This window comes from Saimiri boliviensis, chromosome 8, assembly GCF_048565385.1.
Source record: "Saimiri boliviensis isolate mSaiBol1 chromosome 8, mSaiBol1.pri, whole genome shotgun sequence".
Taxonomy (NCBI): domain Eukaryota; kingdom Metazoa; phylum Chordata; class Mammalia; order Primates; family Cebidae; genus Saimiri; species Saimiri boliviensis.
Genome location: NC_133456.1, coordinates 70010022 through 70037393, shown reverse-complemented (window position 1 = coordinate 70037393; position 27372 = coordinate 70010022). Strand labels below are relative to the sequence as shown.

The 27372-nt window shown below is 39.7% G+C and overlaps 1 protein-coding gene across 1 annotated transcript in view; it reads right to left on the bottom strand.

Moving 5' to 3' along the window:
- Positions 1 to 27372, bottom strand: part of LOC141585400 (uncharacterized) — a 304583-nt gene that overhangs the window by 55493 nt on the left and 221718 nt on the right. The window lies entirely within an intron of this gene.

Here is a 27372-nt window from a genome sequence, read left to right as displayed (position 1 = left end):
CACGTCAGCTGAGATGCCCAAGGAATGAGCCATTTGATGCATGTATTAAATTAACCCAATTCTCTCTGAGTTGATATCAACTGAGAAAAAAATGTAAGGAATAAAATAAGAGGAAAACTTGGAAGGATTTTATGGATGTCCTTCCCTGAGCTCCAAATATCTAGAGTAAAGGAGACAGAGTAGAAAGGGCAGGTTAAATTCAAAGAAGATAGGAAGACAAAGTTGCTATGGGCATTGTGAAAGGAACTTTGAGTAATATCTGCCAAATTCCACAAAAACATCATAGAAATTTGTCTTTGATTTCATCAGGAAATTCTTTTAACTCTTTCACAGAGTTCTACAATTTTACCTACTTATACCTAGGAATAAGATTGTTAGAACATTTTGTGCTGATGTCTCTAGCAATTTCATTCTCTGCAGGCTCTCTGTAATTTCAGATCTCAAATACAGCTTGTAAGAAGTGCATAAAACATAGAGGGAAAAATGTTCATCATAGATTCCTAGAGTATGACATTTCTGACCCTTGTCCAAATTAACTCCTTTATTATCTGTCAAACATGTTTACATGTTTACATCAGGTGCAGTTCCAGATGCTTTATACATGTTAATTTATTTAATCCTTCCAACAACCCTCTGAGGCAAGTGCAGAGGTCAATTTGCCCAAAGTCCTAAGAGTGGGACTGGGATCCAATTGAGGCCATTTGGCTTCAGCATCTGTGTGCCTGACCACTAAACTATGTTCTCTCTACCTGAATAAAGGAATTCATGAAAAATAAAGTCACATGAATGTCTTACCTAGAAGTTCGGTTTATCATTTATCTACTCTCTATGCACCTGTGCATTGCCTTTTGTACATACTGAAGTTCTCTCTTTCAGAAGGCAATTCTTCACGGTGTAATTCTCTTGTCAAACTTGTAGAAAGAATACCCACACTAAGCACTCCCATTTCCGTACCCAGCTATTTATTCCATAAACTTCACGTAACTGGGTTCCCTGCCCCCTCCAGCTTCTATATAACACTGCTCTCTCGACAGGTCTCTGAACTGCTATAGCCAATGATCTGTTTCTCAGACTCATGTATCTCCGACTACCACCTTCTTCCTCGATTCTTATGTTCCTTTGCTTCCTGATCTCTTCTTTCTTCAACTTCTTCTTGAATGTATTCCTCTGTTTCTTGCTGGTTGATCCTGACGCTTCTCAGGATCTACCTGTGGTCTCGCTCATTCTTTGTCTCACTCCAGGTGTACACCTTTAAAAACCTTCTCAAACTCTTCAGTAGCTTCCACTCTTTACTCTAGTTCCTGAAGCCTGGCTGGCCCTGCAGTGCTGACCCCAGCACTGTGAGAGCAGGTCTATCTCTTCGGAAAAAAAGTCTCATTAACTCACATTAACCAATCCCGTAAGACTAACATATAACATAGGAATGACAAAGTATTCACTTACAATAAAAAGTAGACTGTCAAAGGACTTCTATCCATAGTGTTACACAGGGAGCTAAATTATGATCAGTATATCAGACTGTTAATTTAGAACAAATAGTACTATCACACACACAAAAATAGCAGACACAGAATTCTTTATTAAGTGCATTTTTCCATAGACACTCCAGGTGGGAAGCTAAATTATAATCAAAAGACTGGGAGGTTAGCAAGGAATAAGAAAAGAGGGAAATAATTACATGACTCAAATGTTTAAAGGCAGCAGGTTGAGATTCACAGATGTCTCTAGCTCTACAATCGCGCAGTATCTGCATGGGGATCCAGCAAGCAGAGCAGTTGTGTCAGACACCATCTGCCCTGAATGAATGAAGGAATGACTGTTGAACTCTGAGATCATTTATGTTTTACCCACTATATTAGGGTTGATTGTTGAAATCCTAACCCCTTTACAAGATTTGAACCGCAGGATGGCAAGGGCCATATACGCTCACCACTGTGTCTTCAGCATCAAGCATAGTGCCTGGCACTTAGTAGACAGAAAGCAATAAATATTGATTAAAATTAATTAAAGCCATCCACATATTTATAAATGTGAATAAGACACATGCCAAAGTTGGCTTTCATGTGAGTTATCCAGAAAGTCCTCTTGTGTCATGCTTTTCAGAGTTTATTCGGTCAAAAAGCATGCCTTGATTTCAAATGTTTATATCTGGCTCATATTTTTAAAAATTGCAAAATAGTAGACTGCCCAGTTTTCATTTTGTCTATCTTATTTCCTGCAAATTTTAACTACTTATTTCTCTTACATAGTGACTAATCCTTACTCCAACCCCCACCCTTTATCTGTGATGTCTCTTATTCTCAGTGGGTGGGGAATGCGGCTGCACAGAGCTGCATGCCTGCGTGGGCCAAGCCGGGGCACTCATGGGGTTAAAAGCACTGCAGTAATATTAAGCACATGTTTCAAGTCAGCAGGGTGCCAGCCTGAGATGTCCTCAAAGCCTAATTTGATAGATATTATGCCATACACTGCTGCAAGTAGTAATGAAGAAAGTAAAAATTTTATGGATGAGCAAAATAGGAGCTCTCATGGATGGAGTGTTTTTAAATCAGGTGTATAATTTACCCAGTGTCAGACCACATGGAGAGTGCATTACTCAATTGAACTTACGAGCAGATAGGAAAGCAGTTTCTTTTAATAAGCACTTCTTCAACTTATTGGCTCTACAATTACTTGCACCAAATTACCAGCAGCTGCTGCCTGTTTGGTATTTTATCCTAGACAAGGAGTTACATTAGTTTCTAATCAACAAGCCATTCAAGGACTCTTTATAATTTTTAGCTTAATTCCACTTTTATTTGGAACTTATTAATTGAAATATTTAGTATTTTCATGACAGTATCTATTCAATTGTTGAGGTAAAGGGGAAAAGGGAGGGTGGATATTCACAAACTTATTTATGATATATGTAACATCATAAAAACTCCACTAAGTTTGCATTACCTTATAGACTGAATTTTGACATTTTAATAGCTTTTGTAAAAATATTGATACCGTATTTACCCGTCTACATGTTTACAGTCAATAACTGTTTTATGTCTGTACATAGTATATCTCCATTGAATATCGGTTAACTGCACCTTTGAGCAATTAACCAATTCAGCAGTAGATTCAATACAGAGCTTCTCAGTTTCAGCGCCATTGGCATTCTGGCTGACTCCTCGTTGTGGGGTATGTCCTGGCATTGCTGATGAGCAATGGCATTGCTGTTTCGCAGGATTCCTGGAGTTTCAGCACCATTGGCATTTTGGGCTGACTCCTCGTTGTGGGGGATGTCCTGGCATTGCTGAGGAGCAATGGATTCCTGGCTTCTGCCCACTAGATGCCAGTGGCAGTCTTCCACCTCCAGCTGCCAGTTATGACCACCAATAAAGGGAGCAAATTCTGTCAACTCACCAGAGGTTATTTAAGAGATTGGAGGAGGTTAAGGAGAAAGGGCTTCAAAAAGTGTTATAAGAGGAACCATTTCAAATCATTTGTTAAAGACTTTTCAAAGTATCCCTACACAGACTGTGTTTGTGTGCACACTAGTTCAGAACTGCCTACTGTACGAGTAATGGTAAAATAATATTGTGAAGGAATTTAATTATGCAAAATAAAACTATTCTGTTTTAAGACCCTATTTTGAGGCTACTTGCAGAGCCAAATACAAAAGTTAATGACTTTTGAAAATATAGAACAAGAATTCCTTGTAGCTAAATAAACATCTGAAGAATTACTCTCACTGTAGAAAAGACCTGTTGACTAATTTTAGAGAAGTATAATATTTTTATGTCAACAGAGACAAGAATATTCAATTCAAAAAGTTTGTCCTTTATTTGAAATTGTTTATATTTTTTGTCCTTTATTTGAAATATATTTATATTGAAATTTATTATAACAATCACAGATGGTGGGGTAGTGCACATTAAAAGGGGGGACCTCTTCTCACCAGAGGGCTGCTGGCCAGTGCCCAGAGTGGCAGGCAACACAGTGGGGCGCTCCCTGCATGGCCCCGGCCCGCTGACAGGCTGGCTCTCTCTGGGTGGCATGGTGTGTGGTGGTGTGTGGTGCTCTGAGGATGCAGGTCCTGAGGGTCTCGCTCTTCATCCTTCATAGTGAGGACACGGCCCTCATGTGAGCGGCACAAGGGTGCTGGCAACGGGATCCCCGACGTCCCTGCTCCCAGAGTGCCCACAGTGCTCAGCAGGAATGCCATGAGGGCTGAGGCCCAGCTGGTGATGGAGAGCCATTAGCACCCATGGGCCAGCCCTCCCTCCAAAAGGCAGCCTGTTGCCCTGGACTCGGAGGTTTCCCCAGGGGTGTGCCCCACTTGCCAAAAGCAGTGTAGCCTAAACTCAAAACTGACTAGAGAATCCCATTTAAGAGTTTCCCTCCTGTGTGGGATTATCTCTAGCATCATCTCCAGCGTTAAATTGTGAAACAGGCAGGAGCAAGTGACTGCTAATGTCTTCAAGTCCAAAAATTGCTAAATCAATTCAAGATTTTCCTCATAGGGCTTTAAAATCCACTTGTTTTTTCTAAAGGCCATAATCAAAACTAGTGTCAGGAACCCTTAGAGTACCTACATACATACTGAAGAACCACAAAAGTGAAAGAAAACTAAATTGCCACCTCAAAGTCTCCTTCACTAAGAATTTATCATCTATCATCTTCCATCTAGTTGTACGTGGAAAGATCTAAATAACTTACAGTTGAAGGCAGGACCTTCATAGTGTAACACAGAACCTGAAAGTGCAGGATTTTAAATGTCATTGGGTACTTACAGATACTTTCTTGTGGGATGAATAGAGAAGAGAAAAGAATAATAAATGATAGAAGTAACTTAGATCTGCCAGGGCGCCTTCTTGACTCCATGGTAATTAGATATCCATGAAAGCTTCTCAGACTTTAATGTATACATGAGTCACCACAGCATCACATTAAGATGTCAGTTCTGACTGAGTCTGTCTAGAGTGGGAGCCTCAAAGTCCACTTTTCCAAAAAAAAAAAAATTCCCAGGTGATGTCAATGTTGCTGGTCCATGGATCAGACTTTGAAGAGCAAGGATTTGCCTACAACTTCCCTACCAGTTAGTCATGAAGCCTGAGCTTGAACATTCTTAGGGGGACTTACATAATACATCTTTCATCTTAAATAATGACAGAACGTTCTAACCATAAAAAGTATTAAAAGAGATTTCCACATCTACTAAAATCTTCATTCTCAGATTCTTTCTAGAACTGGTGCCTGGACCATGGGAAGCATCAGGGGCTAGCTTGAGGAAAATTTTACATAATTAAGCAAAACTCCCAAGAAACAACCAGCTAGGTCTCTGTTCCTTGCGGTCAATTCAAGCTGAATTTCTTTGTACTAATAGTTTATCGAATTAAAAAAAAAAAAAAAAAAGCAGTGGAATCTTCATATGAAGATACAGACCGTACCTTTTTTTAAATAGCAATTTTACTTTTTTCCAATTTTTATTTTAGAATCAGGGGTACATGTACAGATTTGTTAGGTATACTGTGCATTGCTGAGGACACCATGTTTTCATGGTTTCTGTGATAGTCTAAGGGCATATTCTCTTCTTCTTACCACTGTGTCAACATGATTCCAATTAAATACTGAAAAACGGAAAAGCATCTTACTTCCAGCAAAAGTTCTGCAGTGATAGTCCAACCCTATAGGGAAATCAAACTTATCATCAGATTTTTCAGATAACTTTGGTATATTTTGACCACAGTAGCAAGAATATATCATGTCTGTTATTTTATAAGGAATTAGGGGCAAGCACATTATGAAGTTCATAGATCCACTTCTTTTCTCTGAGACAAAAAAGAACATGTCCTCCAATCACCTAAAAGAGTTAAAGAACTTTCAGTTCCCAGCAGCCTCAGATGCACAGGCTTGGAGTCAAACCCATAAAAACACAGCTCTTGATTATAGTTTTTAGGTAATCCAGATCCTCTATTTTACACTTGTGGTTTTATTTCAGCCCATTATATGGATTAGTGTTCTTCCTAGCTAGGAGAAGTAAAACTCAATAGCTTCTAACCAAGAGCTAACATGATTCTGATGTCATTTCATGATTTTGTGATCACTTTAAATATTCAAAATATTTGATAACAGGTAACACTTTGGCTTTGAGCAAACAGAACTGAAGTTTCAACTAATCAAAATGAACATTATCTGCAAAAAGCCAACAGTATAGCTATACAGATGCATGCTGGCTGCATTTTAGCGTACTCTTGAACACGAAGACAGGAATCCCCACAGAACAGTGTTATACCATAAAGCAGTTTTATCATGGGTAAACTTATATTAGGAAACATCTTTACTGAACATAAGAATGTATGTGTAGTTTCCTCCAAAGTAAAGTTCTTTGTGAATCATCACTGAAGCCAATCATATTTAACACATTTATAAATGTTCAGAAAGCTCAAATTTATTCCATATTAAAGCTAAAGATTTATAGCTAAGAGAAAAGGTAGTATATATGAAAATCTTACGAATTTGTACAAGTCACTAGGAATGTAATAACTAGACTTCAACTCAGTAAGTACAAGGTAACACATTTTATGAGAAATAGCGTAGGTATAAAATGAATGGCTCTGAACTATCAGCTTCAGGCAGGGAAAGCACATTCCTGGAAGTCATTGTTAGCTCTGTAAGACTACTGACTGAATTGTCTTTTGGGGTTAAAACATGAAGAAAATGTAAATGTACACAGAAGAATACTAGAAACCCAATGAAACTAGCATCGTATAAATTTCCAATGTATATATTTTTTGAATGTCACATGAGATTATGGTCACCACATCTCAAATAATAACATGAAACCAGATAAAGCACAAGTAACAAAGGGCAATAGCAGCGAACACGGGATGTAGAGTGTCGCTATTTGAGGCATATCGAAACGTTAGCCTCTTCAGCTTGGAAAGGCGAATGTTGAATGAGGAACTTGATTACAATTCCCACAATTATAAATTATCTGAATAATATGATCCAGGATTGTTCCCTAACAGAATGGTGGAGGAGCATATTTTGAAACTTCAGCAAGCTAGGTTTAGGATTCTAAAAGGAGTGGTTAGCAACTTAACTTCACCAGCATCATCTCTCCCCTGCCCACCCTCTCCCACTCGCCGCCTCCCACAAGCGTTAACACAAGAAGGAAGTTAAAAACCTCACGCAGGATTTCATTTATCTGTTCAGTGCCAAGCACTAGGCTAAGAGCTGGGGCCATGAAAAATAAATTCAAAGACATATGGCTTCTGTGAACTGGAAAGCCAACTGCCATTAGTTAACTGAAGTGACTGAATGAAGAGCTGAACAATCACACACATGGTGTAAAGTCACAACTGACATCAGTGCTATGAGAAGGGCACACAGTACCATGATAGCATCTAGCAGTGGACCTTGACGTAACTTGGGCCTTGACCTAACCAATTAAAGCCAGACTATCCTTCAACTTTCAGGAAACTCTGAAGCATCCAATTATATTAATGCTCATACCCACTTCAATGAAATGTGCCTGGAAGACAAACTGCTGGAATCTCCAATGACAACAAACACCAGGTGACTGACCCAGAGGCTAATCTTGAAATAAAAACTTGTATAGCCACAAATCATACAGAATTAATTGGCATGTCCCCAATGCATCTCCCCTCCCCTCCCCTTCCGCTCCCCCCTCCCCTCCCCTCCCCCTCCCATCCCCCTCTGCGCTCCCCTCCCCTTCCCTCCCCTCTCCCTCCCCTCCCCTCCCCACCCTTCCCCACCCCTCCCCCACCCTCCCCTCCCATTCCCCCTCCCCTCCCCACCCCTTCTCCTCCCCATCCACACCCCTCCCCTCCCCACCCCTCCCCTTCCCTCCCCCTATCCCCACCCCTCCCTTCCCCTCCCCCCTCTCCCCTCCCCCCCCCCTTCCCCTCCCCTCCCTCCTCCCCCTCCCCTTCCCTCCCCTCCCTTCCCTTCCCTTCCTTTCTTTTTTTTGAAATGGAGTTTTGCTCTTGTTGCCTGAGCTGGAGTGCAACAACCTCCACTTCCCAGGCTCAAGCGATTATCCTGCCTCAGCCTCCCGAGTAGCTGGGATTACAGGTGCATGTCACCATACTCAGCTAATTTTTTGTATTTTTAATAGAAACAAGGTTTCAACATGTTAGCCAGGCTGGCCTCAAACTCCTGACCTCAGGTAATCCACCTGCCTCAGCCTCCCAAAGTGCTGAGATTGCAGACGTGAGCCACTGCACTCAGCCCCCAATGGAGATATCTAATAAAAATATTTTCTGAATAATGTGTCCCATTCCCAGAATATTGTTGGCCCATTTGAATGGTTAAATATATTACCACACTTTATGAAGCACAGAATCAGTTAGCTTTTCTCTAAAAATTCAATGATTCCTTTAGTCTCCAATGAAAATTAATAAAATTTGATACAGCCATCCTAACACTTTCTAGTTTGACTTATATTGTAATTAGTGATAAAATGCCCATCTTGCCACCAGAGTGTGAATTTGTGGCACAGGCACACTTTTCGTTTGTGCATTCCTAACAGAAAGCACAGGACCTTGCTCATAACAGGCAATTAATAAATGTTTGTTGACTTGAAAGACAATAGTGAAGGCTTTAATTTATCTAACACAAGTCATTGACTAACCATCATTATCTACTTCATTTGTGTTCCTGAATATTGACATTTAAGGATACACCAGGGCCCTCTCAAACAGGAACAGAGCCCTGCTCTCAAGCTTGACAGAGCTGTCTTTATCATCTGATGCCCTCAATTCCAGAAAAGCCTCCTTCTTCCCAAACATAGTCATTACATCCAAGTACACATTTCAGGGGTGCTAAAAGGTTGGCTTTGAACTTCAACCAAAGCCATTTTAGTTCCTTTTCTCCTATTTCTCTTCAAAGACACCACTCTGCAGTTAGCAAAATTCTACTCAGATTGATGACTGCCAGGCTGATCTCCAATCCTGTACCTCTCCATCACATATACAGTCATGCATCCCGTAGCAACATTTTGGTCAAGAAGAGACCACACATACATACAATGGTGTTCCTATAAGATTATAATACAGTATTTTTACTATACCTTTTGTAGGTTTAGATACACAAATATCACTGTGTTACAAACAGGAGCAATAGGCTATACACGATAGCCTAGGTGTGTTAATAGGCTATACTCTCCAGGTTTTTGTAACTACACTCTATGATGTTCACATAGTGATGAAATCACCTAATGATGTATTTCTCAGAATATAGTCCCATAATTAAGTGGCACATGACTGTCTATATTTATTGTATTTATTTCCTATTTTTGGCATATCTCCCCCACTACACTACAGATTTTAAATGAGTTTATTCACTGCAGATTTTAAACGAGTTTATTTTATCCCCCTCAATTCCATCCTCCACACTGAAATCAGAGGTATCTTTTTGAAAGCGTGAATCCTATTGTGTTATCCACGACATTAAACCCACGACTCATTCTTCAGCAAAGCCTTCAGTATAAAATCTTCTTCTTTAATGGTTTATAACCCTTATCTTGATCTGCCCTAGAACTGTGGTTGGCAAATCTAACCATTTCAACTCCCTAGCTAATTAGGCTCTATTACTTCTCAAGTCTTCCCACTTGTTCTTACCTCCACCTGGAATACAGTCCTCACCAGTAATTCCTATTCATCCTTTTGTTCAGAACTTGGAACTCACTTCCTTTGAGAAGTCTTTTCTGATCTATGGCATTGGGTAGGTACTCCACCTAAATGCTTCCAAAGATCCCTGTACTCATTAAGGTTCCCTCACCATCCCTGAGAGCATTGTTTCATAAAGTAAAAGCTTGTGGTTTTTGTGGTGAATTTATCCCTTCATCCATCTCTTCTATCCTCTCGCAGGTAAAGAACAAAAAGAAGAAAGACAAAGGGATGTCCATGTGCTGAAGACAAAGGAAGGGTTTTCCTGTAGGTGTCCTCTGCAGGTGACAAGACAGGTCTGAGCAGCTCTGTGATCATGGGCCAATGTGAAAATGGTGAGGACAAATTCTTCTGTTGCCTTTCCCCCCCAAATATGTTAGAATTTTATAAATACATCATCTCAAATTTCTGAGAAAATCCGTAAGCTGGGAATTACTGTTATTGCTTTGTTCTCCCTAGAAGTAAAGCTCAATTTACTTGTGTTTCTAATTTACATAAGGACTTTTATAACTGACCCCCATTTTAAAATACATAAGTAGATATTCTGGGAACCTTGGAAGTATAGTTTTCATCTCTCTGCATGACTGTTTGATAAGCCTTATAGAAAGTCACAGAAAGCAAGAAGATAAGCCATTTTAAAAAGTCAAAGTAGTATTCATTATAGCAAAAGATCTGGTTAATTTTAAGTGAACAATCACAAACTAACCATTGTAATTTTTGCAGAAAACTGAACCAGGCCTGAGTTTACAAGGAAAACGTGCCCGTTTTCTCATGTGTGCCATTGTCTGGTTGTGAGTGCTCAAGACTGAGGTAGAATGGTCTATGATCTTCTTTTGAAACTCGAAAGGCATGGGAATAATCGTGGAAAGAAAGCTAAGGGGACCCTACAGATATATTTAAAGTCTAAATTAAAATCACATGGTATTTAGCCCATCTCATTTCATCCCCTATTCATTTAAAATGTCACAATGATTCTAATAATTTTTAAAATAGCTAGTGATTTTATTTCTTAGGGTATAATTATGTAAACGGGATATGAAAAGATTATATAAAGGTAAGCACGTCAAAGAGGTTTGTCATCTTCATGAAACAAGCAGATATACTCATTTTGTTTTATTAATCTTCCCATCAACAGAGAGAAAACAAAGTTCTGCCTGTGGAAATTAGTGTGTTAAGTAAAGTCTTACAAAAATATTACTCTGAGACACTGCACATGTGGTTGACCCTTTCAACTTCTCTGTGCTGTTAAATACTGCATTGCTTTTATCAAAGCATTTACTAATAATGTCCTTCTCTGTATGTTCTTCACTAAATTATGAATTGCAAATCCTTGGGCTCAAGAAAGGATCTTGAGAACCATGTAGACCAAGTTTTAGGCAAAATATACCTCAAATCAGGACGATTATGAACATAACCTATGTTTAAATATTAGCACAGGGGCACAGTCCATCAAAGGGAACTGAGATAGGATTAACAGATTTAACAAACAAAAATGCAGGACACCAGTTAAGTTTGAATTGCAGGTTAAAAAACAAACAAACAAACAAAAAAAAACAACTCTTTTGAGGCACATTTATCATTGAGAAGTATTCTCTGTTTATCTGAAATTCAAATTTAACAGGATGTCCTGTATTTCATCTGGTAACCCTAGGACTGAAACTTCACCAAAAATAAGTTCTGTCAGATGACTGAATTTCTCTGTTATAGATTGCCACAGCTGAGATCATTCATCCGAGATAGAGTGATCATAAGTTGACCACTTCAGGTTAATTAAGAACTAATTGTTGGTCTAGTTGTCAAAAGTCAATATTTCTGTCTCCAGTTTAACAGTCAATTCAATCAATATAAATTTTTTAAAAATATTTTAAACAAATACTTTTTGTAATTATTTTTCTCTAATAACCTAGAAACACAATGGTGATCATTTCATTTCCCATATGAGATTACCTTTAATGAATAATATACAACCTTTTGTTAATTTAAAAATATAAAACTTGAACTTTATGAAAGCTGACCTTAAAGATAAAGCACTGTATTTTTAGTAATATATAATTGGCTCGTATATTTTTAGTATACCAAAATATATCATCCTGACTCCCAAATTCATTTAACTTCAATATTTCTCCTCTTGTGGAATAATATAATACCCTACCTGGCCAGGTCAGAATTATGATTGTTCTCAATTCTTTTACATTTAATCGAGATATTTTATTTAAAATAAAACAAAACAAAATGATGGGCCTGGGACAGGTCTGGGTTCTGCATGCAGGCTGCCTGAATCCAAAGCTGGCACTGTTAGCCGGGCACTGTGGGAGTGAGACCAGCCTCTTCAACTGTGTGGGAGCTGGGTGAGGCCTTTTGCTACTAGCTGTCCCCATTTCCCTGGCAAACAATACTGCTAAGCAGACGCAGCAGTACGGCAGCAGTGCGTTCCTCTGGAACACAACCCCATTGGCCTGAGAACCACGCACTCCCAGCCTCACAGCGGCCACAGCATGCCCTGCCCAAGAAGAGTCTCAGCTCAGACCTGCCTAGCCCTGCCCCTACCTGGTGGTTTTTCTCTACTCACCTTGGTGGCCCAACACAAAAGACATAAAGTCCTGGGAGCTTTATAGTTGCACCCATTGCTTAAGAAGCAGACTACTTCCTCTGGCCAACTTAGGGCAAGCTCAAATCCCACTGCTACTACCATAGCTGATGCTCTCTTGCAAGTACCACCTCCTGGCTGGAGGCCAACCAACTCAGGCCATTACAGAATAACCTTGCTCCCAGGAAAGAGAAAACAGCAGTTAATTCCACTGCCTGCAACATCCTGGCTAACCAGAGGTCCTGAGTCTGTCCATGTGACTTCACTGCTAGCATAACCAGCATTCAAGAAAGCCAGCACACTAAACTTATCTACACCTATGGAATCTCCTCACCCTCCTGCCACCTCCACCAGAGCAGGTGCTGGTACCCTCGGCTGGGAGATCTTAAGAATGATCACATCACTGGACTCTCTGCAGACACTCCCTAGCAGCAGCCTGGAGCTGGTAGCCCCACTGGGTGGCTACACACAGAGAAGCTCTCAGGGAGCCCCATCCCTAGGAGCAGGGGGAGAGCACCACATCAAGGGATCACCCCATGGGACAAAAGAATCTAAACAGCGGGTCTTGAGTTCCAGATCTTTCCACTGATGTGTAGTTTCTCATGGCAGAGATACAACTGCAGTGCTGGGCACAGTAGGGGAAGTCTGCACCTCTACCCCAACAGGCAGGCTGCCTCTGTGATCATGAAGGGCCTCGGAAAAGGGGTCCTAGTTCCCCTGACATTCTACTGCAGACACAGCTGGGGCTGCCCCCACAGGAATGCAGCACAGAGGCACCTATAGGCAGCCTTTCTGGAAAAATCCAGGGTGAATGCAGCCCCATAGCAGGAGCGTCCGAAGATTCAGGCCTGCATGACAGGCAGACTCACAATTCTTCCCTATTCGGAACATCAACATTCCTATAGATGAAAAGGAGTGCATGTCTGATCTGAACAGCTGAAATCCTAGGATGGGAGTGAGGCTGTGAGGTGTAGCTTTCCTGCTGACCTGGTGGGGGTGGGGGGGCTGAGGTAGCCCCCACTCTTCACCTAGATAAAACCTCAGCATGTCTAATTGAGAGCTCCCCAAACCACCCCCATCAAGGCCAGGATGTCAGCTCACTATTGGGTATTACATCAACCCACCTACCTTAGCCACAACTGGTGCCTACCCAGGGTTTCCTTCCCTATTGGCATGAAATCTGACTCATCAACTCGATAAATAAAACACCGGTAAAAAAATCAAATGGAGCATACGCCACTAGAGAACAAGATAAGCTTCAGGAGATCCCCACCATTCCAACTCCATAGGAGACAGTGAACTCACCCACACACCAAGAATATAACTACTCCAATTTGCATGGGGGAAAGCAAGCACACAAAGGCTCTCTATAACTAAGGAACTCATACAGAGTCTTCACCCCTACAGCACCAATAAGTCAAATTAGGCTAAAATAAACACTAAAATCTGATCCTTAAGTGGGGGAAAAATTTTAAATAAAAAAAAAACTAGTCCAATCAAAAGTAAATTCAAGAACAATCTGAAGAAATACTCTACCCAAATGAGAAGAATCCAGAAAAGTAATTCTGGTAATATGAAAAAATGGGGTTCTAAGTATTCCCTTTGAAGTCTGGCACAAGACAAGGATGCCCTCTCTCACCACTCCTATTCGATATAATATTGGAAGTTGTAGCCAGAGCAATCAGGCAATGAAAAGAAATAAAGCGTATTCAATTAGGAAAAGAGGAAGCCAAATTGTCTCTATTTGCAGATGACATGATTGTATATTTAGAAGACCCCATCGTCTCAGCCCAAAAATCTCCTGAAACTGATAAGCAAATTCAGCAAAGTCTCAGGATACAAAATCAATATGCAGAAATCAGAAGCATTCCTATACACCAATAACAGACAAACAGTGCGCCAAATCAAAAGTGAACTCCCAAGCACAATTGCTACAAAGAGAATAAAATACCTAGGAATACAACTAACAAAGGATGTAAAGGACCTCTTCAAGGAGAACTACAAACCACTGCTCTATGAAATAAGAGAGGACACAAACAGATGGAAAAACATTACATGCTCATGGTTGGGAAGAAACAACATCATGAAAATGGCCATACTGCCCAAAGTAATTTATAGATTCAGCGTGATCTCCATCAAGCTTCCTATGAACTTCTTCACAGAACTGGAAAAAAGCACTTCAAACTTCATATGGAACTAAAAGAGAGCTCGTATTGCCAAAACAATCCTAAGCAAAAAGAACAAAGCTGGGGGCATCATGTTGCCTGACTTCAAACTATACTACAAGGCCACAGTTATCAAAACAGCACAGTACTGTTACCAAAACAGAGACATAGACCAATGGAACAGAACAGAGGCCTCAGAAGCAACACCACACATCTACAATCATCTGATCTTTGACAAATCTGAGAAAAACAAGCAATGGGGAAAGGATTCCCTGTTTAATAAATGGTGTTGGGAAAACTGGCTAGCAATGTGCAGAAAGCAGAAACTGGACCCCTTCCTGACACCTTACACTAAAATTAACTCCAGATGGATTAAAGATCTAAACATAAGACCTAACATCATAAAAACCCTAGAAGAAACCCTAGGCAAAACCATTCAGGACATAGGCATAGGAAAGGACTTATGCCTAAAACACCAAAAGCAATGGCAGCAAAAGCCAAAATAGACAAATGGGATCTAATTAAACTCCAGAGCTTCTGTATAGCAAAAGAAACAATCATTAGACTGAACCAGCAACCAACAGAATGGGAAATAATTTTTGCAATCTACCCATCTGAAAAAGGGCTAATATCCAGAATCTACAAAGGACTAAAACAGATTTACAAGAAAAAACAAACAAGCCCATTCAAAAGTGGGCAAAGGATATGAACAGACACTTTACAAAAGAAGACATCTGTGAGGCCGACATGAAAAAATGCTCATCATCACTGGTCCTTAGAGAAATTCAAACAAAACCACATTAGGATACCATCTCACACCAGTTGGAATGGTGATCATTAAAAAATCTGCAAACAACAGATGCTGGAGAGGATGTGAAGAAATAGAACACTTTTACACTGTTGGTGGGAGTGCAAATTAGTGCAACGATTGTGGAAGACAGTGTGGCGATTTCTCAAGGACCTAGAAATAGAAATACCATTTGACCCAGCAATCCCATTACTGGGTATATACCCAAAGAATTATAAATTGTTCTATTATAAAGACACATATGTTCATTGCAGCACTGTTTACAATAGCAAAGACATGGAACCAACCCAAATGTCCATCAACAATAGACTGGATAAAGAAAATATGGTACATATACACCATGGAATACTATGCAGCCATAAAAAATGATGAGTTTGTGTCCTTCATAGGGACATGGATGAATCTGAAAACCATCATTCTCAGCAAACTGACACAAGAACAGAAAATCAAACACTGCATGTTCTCAATCACAGGCGGGTGTTGAACAATTAGAACATGTGGACACAGGGAGGAGAGCATCACACACTGTGGTCAGTTGCAGGGGAACAGGGGAGGGACAGCAGCGGGTGGGGAGGGATAACATGGAGAGAAATACCAGATACAGGTGATGGGGGGATGAAGGCAGCAAATCACCTTGCCATGTATGTACCTATACAACAATCCTACATGATCTGCACATGTACCCCAGAACCTAAAGTACAATTAAAAAAAGAAAAAGAAAAAATAGGGTTCTATAACACCTCCCAAAAGATCACACTAGCTCTACAACAATGGATTCAAACCGAGAAGAAATCTCTGAATTATCAGATAAAGAAGATATCAGAGAAAAATAAAAACCAACTTAAAGAAATGAAACAATTCAGGATATGGATGAAAATTTTTCCAGAGAAATAGATATAAAGAAAAAACAATCACAACTTCTGAAAATGAAAGACACACTTAAGGAAATACAAAATGCAGTGGAAAGTTTCAACAATAGACTAGGACGAGTAGCAGAAAGAACTTAGGAGCTCAAAGACAAGGCTGTCAAATTAACCCAATAAGAGAAAGATAAAGAAAAGAATTTTAAAGCCTCCAAGAAATGTGGGATTATGTTAAATAGCCAAACCTAAGCATAGTAATTCATATTCCTGAGGAAGAAGAGGAATCTAAAAGTTTGGAAAACTTATTTGAGGGAAAGAGTGAGGAAAACTTCTTTGGCCTTGCTAGAGATCTAGATATCCAAATATAAGAAACTCAAATAACTCATTTATTAATTTTAGGAAATTCATTGCAAAAAGACTGCCATCATAGGCACACAGTCATCATGTTATCTAAAGTCAACAAAGGAAAGAATCTTAAGAGTTGTGAGACAAAAGCATCAGTAACCTATAAAGGAAAACCTATCTGATTAACAGCTGACATCTCAGCAGAAATCTTACAGCCAGAAGGAATTGGGGTTCTACCTTTAGCCTCCTTAAACAAAATAATTGTTAGCCAAGAATTTTGTATCCAGCAAAAGCTAAACTTCATAAATGAAGGAGAGATAAAATCTTTTTTCAGACAAATAAATGCTAAAAGATTTTGCCACTACTAATCCAGCACTACAAGAACTGCTAAAAAAAAGTTCTAAAACTTTAAACAAAAACTTCAAAATACACCAAAATAGAACCTTCCTATAGCACAAATGACACAGGGCCTATAAAACAATAATACAATGAAAAAAAGGTATTTAGGCAACAACTAACATGATGAATAGAACAGTATCTCATATCTCAATACTAACATTAAATGCAAATGGACTAAATGCTTCACTTAAAAGATACAGATTGTCAGTATGGATAAAAGTCCACTAAGCAAGTACCTGCTGTATTCAAGAGACTCACCTAACACATAAGAACTCACATAAACTTAAGGTAAAAGGGTGGAAAAACATATTCCATGCAAATAGAAATCAAAAACAAGCAGAAGTAGGCATTCTTATATCAGACAAAAAGGACTTTAAAGTAACAACATCAAAAATACAAAAAAGGACCTTATATAATGATAAAAGGACTAGTCCAACAGGAAAATATCACAGTCCTAAATATATATACACCTAACACTGGAGCTCCCAAAGTCATAAAACAATTAATACTGACCTAAGAAATGAGATAGACAGCAACACAATAATAGTGGGGACTTTAGTACTTCACTGACAGCACTAGACAGGTCATCAAGTCAGAAATCAACTGACTTATACTATACTCTAGAACAAATTGTTCTATATTGTTTCTATAACAGAAACAATAGACTTATACTATACTCTAGAACAAATTGACTTAATAGATAGTTACAGAACATTCTACCCAATAACTGCAGCATATACATTCTTTTCATCAGCACACAAAACATTCTCTAAGATAGACCACATGATAGACCACAAAAGTCTCAATAAATTTAAGAAAATCAAAATGATATCATGTATTAACTCAGACCACAATGGAATAAAACTGGAAATTAACTCCAAAGGAAACCCTCAAAACTATACAAATACATGGAAATTAAATGATCTGCTCTTGAATAGTCTTTGGGCTAACAATGAAACCAAGATAGAAATTCAAAAATTATTTCAACTGAATGATAATAGTGACACATTTATCAAAACCTCTAGGATACAGCAAAAGCAGTGCTAAGAGGAAACTTCATAGCATTAAATGTCTACATCAAAAAGTCTGAAGAGCACAAATAAACAAACTAATGTCACACCTCAAGGAACTAGAGGAAAAAAAACAAACCAAACCCAAATACAGCATAAGAAAAGAAATAAAAAAGATCAGAGCAGAACTAAATGAAATTGAAACAAACAAAAATACAAAAGATAAAACAAAAAGTTGGTTTTTCAAAAAGATAAACAAAACTGACTATTAGTGAGATTAGCCAAGGAAAGAGGAGAGAAGATACAAATAAGCACTGTAAGAAACCAAAACAGGAGATATTACGACATATACCACAGAACTACAAAAGATCATTCTTACGACAAATACCACAGAACTACAAAAGATCATTCAAAGCTATTATGAACACCTTTACATGCCCAATATAGAAAATCTAGAGGAGATGGTTAAATTCTTGGAAATGTACAACCCTTCTGGATTAAATCAGGAAGAAATAGAAAACGCTGATCAGACCAGTAACAAGTAGCAACATTGAAACAGTAATTTTTAAAAACTGCCAACAAAAAAAAATGTCCAGGGACAGATGGATTCACAGCTGAATTTTATGCAACCTTAAAGAAGAATTGGTACCAATCCTACTGATACTATTCCAAAAGACAGAGAAAGAGGGAATCCTCCCCAAATCATTCTATGAAGCCAATATCACTCTAATACCAAAACCGTGAAAAAACAAAAAAGAAAACTACAGACCAATATCTCTGCTAAACATAGAAGCAAAAATCCTCAACAAAAATGTATAGAGAAGATAATACATCATGATCAAGTGGGTTTCATACCAGCAATGGTTTAACATGCAATTCAATAAATATTATACATCACATAAAGAAATTTAAAAACAAAAATCATATAATCATCTCAATAAATGCAGAAAAAGCATTTGACAAAACCTAGCATCCCTTTATAATTAAAACCCTCAGCAAAACTGGCATTGACGGGACATACTTCAAAGTAATAAAAGCCATATATGACAAACCCACAGCGAATATCACACTGAATGGGGAGAAGTGGGAAGATGGGCACCCTTGTCTTATTTCAGTTCTCATGGCGAAAGGAGTCACTTGTATTCAACATAGTACTGGAAGTCCTAGCCAAAACAATTAGACAAGAGAAAGAAACAAAGGGCATCCGAATTGGAAAACAGAAACTCAAACTTCACTGTTCACTAATGATGGCTATACACCTAGAAAACCCTGAAGACTCATCCAAAAACCTCCTAGGTCTGATAATGAATTCAGTAAAGTTTCAGGATACAAAATCAATGTACACAAATCAGTAACACTGCTATACACCAATGACCAAGCTGACAATGAAATAAAGAGCTCAATCCCTTTTACAGCAGTTGCAAAAATATAAAATACCTAGGAATATACTTAACCCAGTAGGCGAAAGATCTATACAAGGAAAATTACAAAACACTGCTGAAAGAAATCACAGATGACACAAACAATTGGAAACACATCTCACGCTCATGAACGGGTAGAATAAATATTGTAAAAATGACCATACCACCAAAAACAATCTACAAATTTAGGGCAATTCCCATGAAAATACCACCATCATTCTTCACAGAACTAGAAAAACCAATCCTAAAATTCCTACAAAGCCAAAAAAGAGCCCACATAGCTAAAGCAATACTAAGCAAAAGAATAAATCTGGAGGCTTTGTATTACCTGACTTCAAGCTATACAAAAGACTATAGTTACCAAAACGGGATGGTACTGATATAAACATAGGCATGGAACAGAATTGAGAATGCAGAAATAAAGCCAATACTTACAGCCAACTAATCTTCAACAAAGCATGCAAAAACAAAAAGCAGGGAAAGGACACCCTATTCAACAAATGGTGCTGGGATTACTGGCAAGTTACATGCAGAAAAATGAAACTGGATCCTTATCTCTAACCTTATACAAAAACCAACTCAAGATAGATCAAAGACTTAAATCTAAGGCCTGAAACCATAAAAATTCTAAAAATCTAGAAGACAACATTGGAAAAACTCTTCTAGACATTGGCTTAGGCAAAGAATTCATGGCTAAGAACCCGAAAGCAAATGCAACAAAAACAAAAATAACTAGATGGGACCTAATTCAACTAAAAGCCTTCTGCAAAGCAAAAGAAATAATCAGCAGAGTATACAGACAACCCACAGAGTAAGAGAAAATATTCACAAACTATGCATCCAACAAAAGACTAATATCCAGAATCTACAAGAAACTCAAACAAAACAGCAAGAAAAAAAAACAACCACACCAAAAAGTGGGCTAAGGACATGAATAGATAGTTCTCAAAAAACGTTATACAAATGGCCAACAATCATATAAAAGGATGCTTAACATCACTATCAGAGAAGTGCAAATTGTAACCACAATGAGACACCACCTTAATCCTGCAAGAATGGCCACAATTTAAAAATAAAAAATAAGAGATGTTGGGACGGATGTGGTGAAAAGGAAACACTTCTGCACTGCTGGTGGGAATATAAATTAGTACAACCACTGTGGAAAACAATATGAAGATTCCTTAAAGAACTGAAAGTAAAACTACCATTCAATCCAGCAATCCCCCTACTGGGTATCTACCCAAAGGAAAAGAAGTCATTATATTACAAAGACACTTGCACATGCATGTTTTTTTTTATAGTAGCACAATTTGTAATTGCAAAAATATGGATCCAAGCTAAATGCCCATCAACTGAGTGGATAAAGAAAATGTGGTATATATACACTATGGAATACTACTCAGCCATAAAAAGTAATGAAATAATGGCATTTGCAGCAACCTGGACAGAGCTGGAGACCATTATTCTACGTGAAGTGACTCAGGAATGGAAAACCAAATATTGTATGTTCTTACTTATAAGTGGGAGCTAAACTATAAGGATGCAAAGGCATAAGGAGGATACAATGGACTTTTGGGACTTGGGGAGAAGGGTGGGAGAGAGGTGAGGGATAAAAGACTACACACTGGGCACAGTGTACACTGCTTGGGTAACAGGTACACCAAAATCTCAGAAATCACCACTAAATAAGTTTTCCATGTGATTGAAAACTACCTGTTCCCCAAAACTATTGAAATAAACTTTAAAAAAATTATTGATTATTTATTCTATTTCCCAATATTAACATGTGAAGTATTTATTATGCCAGTGCAGTAAGATTTTAACATTCACTCTCTTGTCTGGCACAACTCCATGAGATGCAAACTGTATTAGTGTTCTCCAGAGAAACAGAGCCAGTATATATCTACATCTAGCTATATAAGAAAGACAGATATTACTATGAAAATTCATTGACATGATTATGCAAGCTGGAAAACTGATGGTACAATACAGTCTGAACCCAAACACCTGAGAACCAGGGAAGTCACTGAGGGAAGTCTCAGCATCTGAAGGCTGTAAAACCAAGAACTCTGATGTACGAGGGCAGGATAAGGTGAACAGTGAGAGGGAATTTGTCCTTCCTCAGCCTTTTGTTCTATCTGGGTCCTCAACAGATTGGATGATGCCCACTCACATAGGTGAGGGTGATCTTCTGTACTCAGTCTACTGATTCACATGCTAATCTCTTCTGGAAACACCCTCGCAGACACACCTAGAAATGTTTTGCTACCTATCCGGGCATCCCTTAGCTCAGCCAAGTTAACACATAAAATTAACCATCAGAGAAATATTATGCACCCTATTCTAGAGATGAAAAAACTGAAGCACACAGAAAATGAATGGTTTAAGTTGACATCATTAAGCAGTCACAGACCCAGGACTGAAATATCGGTCTATCTTACTCACTATGTTAACTACACACAACTGATTAATCACCAAATTCTAACCATTCTACTTCTTAAATATCTTTCAAGAACGTTCTCTTCATTGCATCTTAATTCAGGTGTTTGTCAGTCCTCTTATTCAATCTTCAATCTTGGATTCTGTGTTACTTTCCCAGGCTGCTTAACAAAATGCCACAAACTGGATGGCGTAAACAACAGAAATGTATTGTCTCACAGTTCTGTCGGTCAGAAGTTCAAGATTAATAGATCAACAGGGGCGCTGTGGTGGCTCATGCCTGTAATCCCAACACTTTGGGAGGCCGAGGCAAGGGGATAACCTGAGGTGGAGAGTTCGAGACCAGCCTAGCCAATGTAGAGAAACCCCCATCTCCACTAAAAATAAAAACTAGTCAGGCATGGTGGTGCATGCCTGTAATCCCAGCTACTCAAGAAGCTAAGGAGAATCACTTGAACCTGGAAGGCAGAGGTTGTAGTGAGCCAAGATCATGCCATTGCACTACAGCCTGGCAACAAGAGTGAAACTCTGTCTCAAAAAAAAAAAAAAAAAAAAAAAAAAAAAAAAAAAAAAAAAAATAGGTCAACAGGATCAGTTGTTCCTGATGGCTCTGACGAAGAATCCAGGCCCCTCCCCTGGACTTGTAGATGGCTGTCTTCTCCCTGTGTCTCTTCACATCATCTTCCCTTTATGTGTGTCTATCTCTGTGAACAAGTCACTTTTTAAAAAATAAGGACACCAGCCATATTGGCTTAGGGGACCACCATACTTCAGTAAAAACTCATAAATTACATCTGCAGGAATGCTGGGAAGATGGCCGCCTAAGAACAGCTCAGGACTTCAGTTCCCAGTGAAAGTGCAGAGGGTGAGTGGACGCCGCATTTCCAGATGAATTTTTATTGCCCACAGACCAGGAGATACCCAGGCAGAGGGGTCACCAGTGCTGCAGTCCCGGCCGGTGCGGCTGTTTGGCCCCCGTGGGACTGATTTGGCCTGCGCGGCTGCTGTGACCACACCCTGTTGCTGCGGTTCTCCATACAAAAGCCACTGGTCTGGGAGCCGTCTTAGCTGGCGATCAGAGCCCTGAGATGGCAGAGTTGCCCATTCATCTGAAATAGCGAGCCAGACCAGGAGATTCCTAGGCAAAAAATCTGCCAGGAGTCGGCGCCGCTGTTTGAGCCAACTCTGAGTCGCAGCACGGGAGATCCCGGCGCCTTTTCAACAAGCAATTGGAACGCGGGGTCGTTCAACTTAAAAGAAAAGACTCTTGAGTCAGGGAGCCAGGTGATCAGGCTCGGTTGGTCCCACCCCTCCACCCCCAAAAACAACAAAAACAAAAACAGTAATTGGAAACCCTCTGGGTTGAGCCCTTCAAACCAAGCACAGCTGAACACGGGACTGTCTGGCTCGGTGGGGGAGGGGTGTCCGCCATTACTGAGACTCTCCACCACTACGGAGGCAGGCCGCCGCCGCCGAGGAAACGCACTGTTGCCGAGACAACCTGCCACAACAGAGAGAGTCCACCATAACAGAGGCGGGGCCACCATTGCAGAGACAGTTCTAACTATGCCCATATAAACAGGACTGCAGGGAAGAGCACAGGGCAGCTGGGCAGAGCCCACAGCAGCTCAGCAAAGCTTCTGCGGGCAGGCAGTGGCTAGGCGTGCTGCTAGCTGGGCGGGTCAGACCTGAAAGAAAAATCAAAAAAGACAGTAGTGCAACGGAAACTAATAAAGCTCCAACTCCCTGGGACAGAGCACCTGGGAACAAAAAGTGCTTTATGAGTTCAGCTGCAGCAGACCTAAACGTACCTGCCCAGCAGCTCTGAATGAACAACGGAGCTCAAAAATCAGGACTCAAGCCCCAGTAAAAGATAAACTGTCTCCTCAAGTAGCTCCCTGACCCCCATAGATCCAAAGACGCACCTCATAAAGGAGAGAACGGAATGACAGTAGGCGAGCATCCTTCTGGGACAAAGATAGCGGAAGAGGAAACTGGTAGCAACCCTTACTGTTCTGCAGCTGCTGCAGGTGATCCCCAGGCAAGCAGGGCCCGGAGAGGACCTCAGCAGTCCTACAGCAGAGGGGCCAGACTGTTAGAAGGAAAGCTTAAAAAAAAAAAAAAAAAAAAAGTAACTTCAGCATCCATAAACTAGAAGCTCACTCAGAGACCCAATCTGAAAGACAGTAACTACAAAGACAACAGGTGGATAAACCCACAAAAATGGGAAGAACCCAGCACAAAAAGGATGAAAACTCCCGAAACCAGAACATCTCTCCTCCTAAAAGGGATCACAACTCCTCACCAGCAAGGGAACCAGACCAGATGGAGAAGGAGGGTGATGAAATGACAGAATCAGACTTCAGAAGGTGGGTAGTAAGAAACTACAGTGAGCTAAAAGAACATGTTCTAACCCAACACAAAGAAACTAGGAACCTTGAAAAAAGATTGGACGAATTGCTAACGAGAATGGCCAGCATAGAGAGGAACATAAGTGAATTCATGGAGCTGAAAAACGCAACACGAGAACTTCGTGAAGCATGCACAAGCTTCAACAGCCAAATTGACCAAGCAGAAGAAAGGATATCAGAGGTCGAAGATCAACTCAATGAAATAAAAAGAGAAGGCAAGAACAGAGAAAAAAGCGCAAAAAGGAATGAACAAAATCTTCAAGAAATGTGGGACTATGTGAAAAGACCTAATCTACGTCTGATAGGTGTACCTGATGTGACGAAGAGAATGAATCCAAGCTGGAAAATACTCTTCAGGATATTATCCAGGAAAACTTCCCCAACCTAGCAAGGCAGACCAATATTCAAATCCAGGAAATACAGAGAACACCACAGAGATATTCCTCAAGAAGAGCAACCCCAAGGCACATCATCGTCAGATTCACCAGGGTTGAAATGAAAGAGAAAATGCTAAGGGCAGCCAGAGAGAAAGGTCGGGTTACCCACAAAGGGAAGCCCATTAGACTCACAGCAGAAACTCTACAAGCCAGAAGAGATTGGGGGCCAATATTCAACATCCTTAAAGAAAAGAACTTTCAACCCAGAATCTCCTATCCAGCCAAACTAAGCTTCATAAGTGAAGGAAAAATAAAATCCTTTGTGAACAAGCAAGCACTCAGAGATTTCATCACCACCAAACCTGCTCTACAAGAACTCCTGAAAGAGGCTCTACACATGTAAAGGAACAACCAGTACCAGCCACTCCAAAAACACACCAAATGGTAAAAGAGTATCAACACAATCAAGAATCTGCATCAACTAACCAACAAAACAGCCAGGTAACATCAAAATGACAGTATCAAATTCACACATAACAATACTATCCCTAAATGTCAATGGACTAAATGCCCCAATCAAAAGACACAGACTGGCAAATTGGATAAAAAGCCAAAACCCATCAGTGTGCTGTATCCAGGAAACCCATCTTACATGCAAGGATACACAAAGGCTCAAAATAAAGGGATGGAAGAAGATCTACCAAGCAAATGGAGAGCAAAAAAAGAGCAGGAGTTGCAATTCTCATCTCTGATAAAATAGACTTTAAAGCAACAAAGATCAAAAGAGACAAAGAAGGACATTACATAATGGTAAAAGGATCACTGCAACAAGAAGAGCTAACGATCCTAAATACATATGTACCCAATACAGGAGCACCCAGATACATAAGACAAGTTCTTAATGACTTACAAAGAGACTTAGACTCCCACATAATAATAGTGGGAGACTTTAACACCCCATTGTCAATATTAGACAGATCAACCAGACAGAAAATCAACAAGGATATCCAGGACCTGAACTCAGACCTGGAACAAGCAAACCTAATAGACATTTACAGTACTCTCCATCCCAAATCCACAGAATATACATTCTTCTCAGCACCACATCACACCTACTCTAAAATTGACCACATAATTGGCAATAAATCACTCCTCAGCAAATGCAAAAGAACAGAAATCATAGCAAACAGTCTTTCAGACCACAGTGCAATCGAGTTAGAACTCAGAATGCAGAAACTAACTCAGAACCGCACAGCTTCATGGAAACTGAACAACTTGCTCTTGAATGTTGACTGGATAAACAATGAAATTAAGGCAGAAATAAAGATGTTCTTCGAAACCAATGAGAACGAAGACACAACATACCACAATCTCTGGGACACATTTAAAGCAGTCTCTAGAGGAAAATATATAGCAATGAGTGCCCACATGAGAAGAAAGAAGAGATCTAAAATCGACACCCTATCATCAAAATTGAAAGAGCTAGAGGAGCAAGATCAAAAAAACTCAAAACCTAGCAGAAGACAGGAAATAACTAAGATCAGAGCGGATCTGAAGGAAACAGAGACACAAAAAAACTCTTCAAAAAAATCAGTAAATCCAGGAGCTGGTTTTTCGAAAAGATCAACAAAATAGACAGACCACTAGCCAGATTAATAAAAAAGAAAAGAGAGAATAACCAAATTGATGCAACAAAAAACGATAAAGGGGATATCACCACAGATTCCACAGAAATCCAAACCATCATCAGAGATTATTACAAACAACTCTATGCATATAAACTAGTAAACCTGGAAGAAATGGATAAATTCCTGGACAGCTGCATCCTCCCAAGCCTAAACCTGGAAGAAGCCGAAACCCTGTATAGACCAATAACATGGTCTGAAGTCGAGGCAGCAATAAAGAGCCTACCACCCAAAAAAAGCCCAGGTCCAGATGGGTTCACAGCCGAATTCTACCAGACATACAAAGAGGAGATGATACCATTCCTTCTGAAACTATTCCAGACAATCCAAAAAAAGGGAATCCTTCCCAAATCATTTTATGTGACAAACATCATCCTGATACCAAAACCCGGCAGAGACTCAACAAGAAAAGAAAATTTCAGGCCAATATCCATGATGAACATAGATGCAAAAATCTTCAATAAAATACTGGCAAACCGACTGCAGCAGCATATCAAAAAGCTCATCCACCATGATCAAGTAGGATTCATCCCTGGGATGCAAGGCTGGTTCAACATACACAAGTCCATAAATGTAATTCACCACATAAACAGAACCAAAGACAAAAACCACATGATTATCTCAATTGATGCAGAGAAGGCTTTTGACAAAATTCAACAGCCCTTTATGCTAAAAACCCTCAATAAACTAGGTATTGACAGAACGTATCTCAAAACAATAAAAGCTATTTACAACAAACCAACAGCCAATATCATACTGAATGGGCAAAAACTGGAAGCATTCCCTTTGAAATCTGGCACTAGACAAGGATGCCCTCTCTCACCACTCCTATTCAATATAGTACTGGAAGTTCTAGCCAGAGCAATCAGGCAAGAAAAAGAAATAAAGGGTATCCAAATTGGAAAGGAGGAAATCAAATTGTCTCTATTTGCAGATGACATGATTGTATATCTGGAAGACCCCATCATCTCAGCCCAAAGTCTCCTGAAACTGATAAACAACTTCAGCAAAGTCTCAGGATACAAAATCAACGTGCAAAAATCACAAGCATTCCTATACACCAGTAATACACTTCAAGAGAGCCAAATCAAGAACGAACTGCCATTCACAATTGCTACAAAGACAATAAAATACCTAGGAATACAACTAACAAGGAACGTAAAGGACCTCTTCAAGGAGAACTACAAGCCATTG